The sequence below is a fragment of the Meleagris gallopavo genome, chromosome 1, assembly GCF_905368555.1.
Source record: "Meleagris gallopavo chromosome 1, MGAL_WU_HG_1.1, whole genome shotgun sequence".
Lineage (NCBI taxonomy): Eukaryota > Metazoa > Chordata > Aves > Galliformes > Phasianidae > Meleagris > Meleagris gallopavo.
In genome coordinates, this window is record NC_139404.1 from 138,589,377 (window position 1) to 138,597,055 (window position 7,679).

At 37.5% G+C, this 7,679-nt stretch overlaps 1 long non-coding RNA gene across 1 annotated transcript in view; it reads right to left on the reverse strand.

The window, feature by feature from the left end:
- The window catches only part of LOC104917420 (uncharacterized), a 49,908-nt gene extending 44,841 nt beyond the window's left edge, over nucleotides 1–5,067 (reverse strand). Inside the window, exon 1 of the long non-coding RNA XR_796851.4 lies at nucleotides 2,836–5,067. This is a non-coding gene — a long non-coding RNA (uncharacterized LOC104917420). The remainder of the gene's footprint in view (nucleotides 1–2,835) is intronic.
- Between the last annotated feature and the right edge of the window lie 2,612 nt (nucleotides 5,068–7,679).

Sequence of the window (7,679 nt, forward strand, 5' to 3'; positions counted from 1 at the left end):
CAAAAAAATGACTTGAGGAGCTATTCCAGTATATATCCAACACACAAAGTTATTCTGGCCTAGACTTTTTGCAATATCTATATGCTTCTGAGCAAAGAAGCCAAAAGGAAAGCATTTGCTAACTCAGCTTTCTGTGATGTTAGAGGCTATGTCTGCATCAGCAAGTTGTACTTTGCAATTGAAAGTCTGTGAACTAAGATAGTTACTGCTGGGAGTCAAATGCCCAAGCAACATACTTCTGGAAAGTGCTTTAATTTGGGCTAGCTCTAGATTATTCCTACAAACTGAAACCTCAACATATATTTCACAGAATCAAAGAATAATGGAGGCTGTAGGTGACCTCTAGATGTCATCTGGTCCAATCCCCCTGGTTCAAGCACAGTCACCTAGAAAGAGTTGCCCAGGACCACATCCAGATGGCTTTTGAATATCTCCAAGGATGGAGACTCCACAAGCTCTCTGGACGACTTGTACAAATTTTCAATTGCTCTGAGAGTAAAGAAGTGTTTCTTCATGCTCAAAACTTCCTGTGCTTCAGTTTACATTTTATCCAAAAAATTCATTTTACCTGCTCCGAGACAAACATCAATCTGTATTGTGGAGTAAAGAGATCTGTTTCAACAGTAAAAATGCAACTCTTTATCCTAGTTAAAATGCTAGTGTTGACCCATAGTTCGGTGGTTTTACCACATCCATGTTCTATCACTATTAACAATTTCTTACTTTAAAGTAGTATTCAATATATTATTCCTTTAAAAGCCTTCACATACTATAAGCACTTTCCTCATCTCTAAAAACAACACAAATTAATAAGGGTCATGTCCAAAAAATATATAACATCAAACTGCACTGCAATTCTTTAAGCTATAGAAAGATATTCTTCACTCATCCAAAACTTTTCAATAATGCAAATAAAGGGACTCCTTTCCACATTCACATTGCTTCCAACACTGCTGAGATTATATCCCAAGAATTCATACAGCTGTAATTAGCATCTGTGATAGAAATTTGAAAATAACTCTATCAAAACTTGCATGCCAACCAAAACAAAACACTATCAATAAACAGTAACCATAAACACACTGATGTCAGCTACAACATTAGAGAGGTACGTATAAGCATTAGGATACTCCATGCACTTGGAAGCTTGTCCAGCTCTAACACATTGCCATCTTAGACGCAGATCAAAAGAAACAGGCCCCAAGTGCGTTTTGAAATCGGTTCACAGTCTGATGGCAGGTTCACAAATTCTAGAGTACATAGGTGAGAACAGTTTGACTCAATACTACACAAGCAGTGAGCTAGATGCTACACATGCAGATGCCCAATGCTCTGAGCTTTGCAAGCACTCAAGACAACCCTGTCCAGTATTACTGAAGAGCTATGATTATGGTTCCGTGGCAGATTGTCAGCTGAGACAACATCAAAGTTAGTCAGATCCCTCACAAAAATACAATTCAGTTTGACCTGCACAGTCACTATCATTGTGGTTTAAAAGTTATCAATCTGCAGACAAGTACTACTGCTAGTATTTCAGAATAAAGGACATGAACAACAATGGAACCAGACAATATGATGTACCACTCTTGATGTCTTCCAAAAAGAGTGGAAAGAAGAGATATGCTACTGAAAACTCCAAGAAGGCAGACTTCAAGATGCCTCTTTTCTCTCTAGTGCTTTGTTTCTCTTCAGATCATTCGGAAAGACGTCTCCAAGTACAGTCTCTCAATCTTGCTTTTTAATGAGATTTGCACAGAGCAAAAAAATGAAAAGCTTCTGTTAAAACTACACTGTAAAATAAATTTGCGTCCTGCTCCAACGCTTTATTCATTCAAAATTTAGCCTACTTAGCCAGACAAATAAATTAATTATTCAACTTGCAAAATGAAGTATTACTTCTCTGAATACAGGAGGCAGAATCTGGCACTCAGAAGACTTCCTGCTAAACTGGCTTGTCCGTATAATACATCATGTTTTTCTTATACTTCTTTTAAGAACATATTAGGAAAGTACTAACTAGAATTTTCTGCCATTTTAAAATTCATCAGTTTGCATGATGGTAAGAAAATAAAAGAAAAAGGCTTTATCTAACCTTTTTTTGGAAAAATTTTTAAGAGCATGGCTGAGAGCTGAACATTCAAATGTGCTTCCAGGTCAAATCGTGTTAATTACTGTAGCCCTCACTTTATTTTTAAGTGTAGACAGGATGCTTTTTCCCTATTTTTGTGATACGCATGCTGCTTCTTGACTACATTCCCCCAAGAAGGTAATCACTTCCAGGAATTTTCATATCCATACAGAAAAGTAGTGCTGCCAGACAGATTAGTGTCTTAATAAAATGAGGGGGAGAAACAGGAAAAAAAAAAATCTTGTTACAAACAAAATTTCCATTGCCAAGACTTCAACCAAACAGTTTTTCAAAATTAAACAAGAATTAGTTACTCATGAAATATGCACGCTAATAAAGAGTCACAAAGCCAAGCGGAAATGCTCTATGCGGAGGCGTGGCTGTCTGTGTTAAGGTGTATGAGTCAGCACCACAAGGGTGGCACCTTCATCTATTCAAAAGCCAAAACCTGGGAGCCCTCTCCTGAGGGAGTGCCTACAATAGCCTTTGAAGAATTGAGCAGGGCTCACCCACTTTAAAACACAGCTGCTATGGAAGAAGTTATGTAATATCTGAATAGTTACAGGACCCGCCAAGTTTTATATTCCAGTTTCTAAGATTGTATATTTCTCTCAACCCCTACCCCCCTCCCCCCGCCACGCCACCCCCAATGCCTATTTAATAAAATTCAGCCTTGTGAATAGGGACCAAAATCCAGAGTGACTCACTTCCCCCTTCCAGAGTACCACCATCACGAGGTTGCAGCCATGCTACCTCCTGCCACTGAACCTGTGCATTTTGTGAAATTCACTCATCTTCAGCTAAGCAAGGAGGACTTTGCTCCTAACCCTCTTCTCACTTTCCTCCAGCCTAGACAGTGACCTGGTGATTAATGTACTGTCATGGAGCAAGGGCAGGAGGGGGAAGGGGAGTGATGTAGATATGAATAAGGACACACCTGAATCCAGTTTTCACACTTGCTCAACTAGTCTAACCACTATGCTAACCTCATGATCACGAGCAACCCATTTTTGAGTAACAATGTCTATTGCTATTCTAACTTAAATATATATATATCCACATATTCCTATTGGATCAGTCCCTCATGAAACTTGGACTACACCTTGACTCTTTTCTGGTTGGCATATGTTTCTAGCTACACATGCCAAATGCTGCAAATGCTATGAAATCTTTCAGATAAGTCAGAATATGCCTACAGAGCTGAAATATCTCCACAATTATGCAGCTGCTGAACAAGGCTGGTTGGATTTTTACTACTGCCAGTCTTCAGTGAACCATGCCTTAGGTTCAGATATAAATACTTATATGTGATATTAAATCTGCATATTCTATGTAACATTAATTTTAAGAAATATTCACTGTGAGAAAAACTGAATATGGAAGCATACCCTGCTGATCAGTGCCTCAAGTTGTGATCAAAGCTTGCATTCACCACTTCTAATAGCGTTCAAGAACTTTTATTTAGTAGGTAAACGTACTAGGCAATGTGAGCAAAGCAAGTAATTGAACATTCTTCTTCCTTTCTTCCATGGAGAGAGAGATAGCCCAAATATTATAAAAGAGTGCTAAGTGGACTGTCATTGGACATTAACAGTAAAATTACCATGTCAATCATGATTTGGTAATTTCATTTATTTTCTAAAATTTAATCTAGTTGGAAATGAAGATAGATATGATTTTATGTTAATTTGATTGTCATAAATCTACATATTAGTCCTGATTATTCCAGCTGTGCCATTTTTCCACGTCCAAATTACAAAAAACTTTCAAGTACCCTGCACATCTCACTCATTTTCCAAATATACAATCATCATTTAAAATCTCTCTTTTCTGAATGTTCAGCTAATAGCTACATTTATATTAATTATCTACACAGCCTTTTTGTATAGATACAATGTAAAGCCCTTTCCATTTATTTGATTTCCCATTGTAAAACACTTCCTCTTTCTTTCAGTTAAAGATTTTTCCCTTTTCAAAGGAGCCCTTTGCAACCACAGTTTTAATGTGGTTCTCTCAAGCCTTAGAAAAGATTACTTCCCTTTCTGCCAACTGTTCCATGCTTCTGCAATGCTTTCCTCATGTTTTCTAAGTCTCCCAGATGCTTCATCTCCCCACCTCTGTAGTTTAGCAGCTCCAAACTCCATAGTGTTACTAAAAAAGAAACAGAGCTGCTGACAGAAAATGCTTCAGTAAAATAAGCCGCTTCGGCATCAGGTGTGAAAAAAGCAATTAAGCAATACAACCTCTACATCTGCATAATTTTTCTAATCCACAGTGTGGCAGGAATCTCAGTGCTGACTCATACTTAAAAAACAAACCCTCCATATACAGGTTCTGACCTTGTAACAAACTCAAGCTGAAATAGCTACTTTGAAAGATTTGACATTTCAACAGTTGTTCACCTCCCCAAAACAAAACCTTAGCTCCTCTGTGCTTATTTTGTCCTCTTACTGAAGCAAGGCTATGCCAGGTCATAGTAAATTATACACCAAATGCTTTATCCTACTATATCCTGCCCTGCTGCTTTCTATCTCTACTTACACTCCAGAATCCTTTCACTTCTGACCTATTACAAGGATCTTATATCCAGCTGTGCTACACTCTTAACACAAACCAAACTAATCCACCTTCAATCTCCCAAGATTCCCTTTGACCCAGCTACTACAGAAGCGATGGCATGAGAGCAGATATGATCTGCAGATTATCATAATACAGAATCTCTCCACAGGGCTACTGCCAAATGCCTACAGGTTGAGAGATTTCATATGATGATAGTAGCCACGTTACTGAAGGGTGAGGTGCTTTAATTATGCCAACATTTGGATACCAAATAAAGTGCTTTCCAACTCTAAGGCAACTGTTTTAAGAAGCAAATTATGTGTTTTAATCTACTGAATATATTAAAATGCAGAAAAATAATGATAAAACACAAGGGTTCATAGAAATCGAGCGTGGCTAGAAAACCATTAATAATACTGATGTTTACAAGTGACAAAAAAAACCCTCAAGAATTCTAACAATTTAATTCAGAATAAAACTTCAAGATTTTACTAAAAAAACTGAAAGTTTTGAAAGAGAATTGACTAAGGAAATGATCATCTTACCCCTAAGTTAACTTAACACAACAAATGAAAATACTTGATGAAAACAAGTTCTTAAGTTTAGAATTCATAAAAAATGTTATACTGTAATTGTACTGTAATTTCATATCCACTGTAGCTACACCTGGGAAAAAAAGACCAAGTAGTAATATTTTATTATTATTAAGCTATGGAAAATTACAGGATAAAAAACTACCAAGCTTCAAAGTAAAACAGAAATCACAGATAGAAATAGTCTTCCAACTTGACAGCACTGCATGCTGAGTTCTTGGACTTTTTTTTTTTTTTCCCCCCAGAAGTGCTAGTCTTTATAAATATGAAAGTAAAAGTACTACCTATACTATTCTAGTATAGGCGTTTAAGTACTTGTGTTCTTACTAACTCAGGAGTTTAAATGAAAACTAAGATGGAAAAATATAACAATGATTTGGGGAAATTATTTTATTATACCATATTCTATATTTCTGAGCTCCAAACAAACATATCATGAACTGTTCAAATAAGATATTGTATTTATTTTATACTTCTGAAAAAGAAAAAAAAATCAATGATATTAAATAAGAATAGAATTCTGGAGTTCAAATCTGTATTTCTTCAAATAACTAAGAAGCCAAACAAAGAAGCTACTAATAGAGCCATACCAAGGAAACAAAAACCTAAGGCCTTGGCTATTACTTTTACAATAATTTGTAATTAACTCATAACTAATGGCAAAACAATTAGTGGCTTCTCAATTTTTTCAGTATTCCAAGTATTCTCTAGTACATCCAGCACTCAGTGTAGTATTAATAAAGTTATAACAGAACTTCCAACCAGAATCTATTTGCTTCACATTAATTTAAAAGTTCCAATGCTTGAACACAGCCAAGTTGTTATAGCAATTATGCTAGTTGAAAACTCACAAGCCTGGTCCTGATTTAAAACATCCAATTGTCAAGTTCCTTATTAACCTGCTGCATGAACTATTGCCAGGGCTAGAGATGTGCAAATGCTCTCAAGGAATATGGCTCTATAAATCCCTGCCATGCCATTCAGCTTTCACAGTGTCCATCTGTTACTCTGTTGCTACTTGCCCACTGGCATAATAGAAAGATGTTTCAATTTTATTTATTTTCTGTACTAATTACAGAAAGCCTGAATTCCAAAATTAGAATCTCATAACCATAGAATATCCTGAGTTAGATCCATAAGAATCGTTGATTCCAACTCCTAGCTCCATGTAGAAACACTCAAAACAAACAGACAAATAAACAAACAAAAAAAATCCACAGATCATGTGACTGAAAACACTGTTCAAGCATCCCTAGTGCTCCAGCAGTTTGGGGCTGTGACCACTGCCCTGGGCAGCCTGTTCCACGTTCATCACCTCTGGTGTAGAACCTTTTGCTAACACTCAATCTGATCCTCCCCCTGATAGCTCCATGTCATTCCCTCAGGTTCTATCACTGTCACCAGAGAGCAGAGATTAGCACTGCCCCTCTGCCCCCCTTGTGAAGAGCTGTAGGCTGCCATGAGGCCTCCCCTCAGCTCCTCTGCTCTGGGCTGAATAAACCAAGGAACATCAACCACTCTTCACACCTCTAGACCCCTCACCATCTTGGTAGTCACCATTGTTCACTGTGGAACCCAGAACTGCATGCAGTACTCAAGGTGAAGCTGCACTAGTACAGTAGAGTGGAACAATCCCTCCTCTCTCAATTGGCTAGCAATGACACACTTGAAGCAGCCCAGGATGCTGTTGGCCTTCCTGGCTGCCTGGGCAAGCTGCTGACTCATGTTCAACTTGCTGTTGACTAAGATCCCCAAATCTCTTCCTTCAAGGAAAAGACAAAAAAAAGCTAGTCAGACAAGAGAAGTAGAAGAAAAGACTCTTTTGACTCTACCCAATGAATAATGTTCTGCAAAGCACACTTTTGAAGTTACTAAACAAAAACAGGTCTACTAGGAAAAAGTCTTAATTCTGAAAGACACAGAGCAGCAGGCTTCCTCCAAAAATTAAGAGGTTGATCTACCTACAACTCAGCAGAAACCAAGGACAGCATCAGTTGCAACTTTTGTTATGGTGGAAAAACTAACAATTTACCTACTTGGCAGAACAAGGATAAGGAACCTTACGCACCCATGCTGCCTGAGTCACCAGTTCACATTTTCCATCCGACTTGAACCTACTTTTACCAACATACCCACAGTTAACGAAAGACATCTACAGGTGAAGTATTGCGAACTTATATCAAACAGACATTCACTGGTAACATAGTAGAGATTAGCTACAACGAAATAGATTCCAGTAACTATGTAATTCAAGCGAGGATTCACAAAGACTAATTTTCACAATTTTATTGAGAGGGGAAGAGATATTTAAATGGCTTTTACAATTTCCACAACGTGTAGTGAGACATGACATCCACTCCTACTTTGGAATAATACAAGTAATAAATAACTAAAAATCA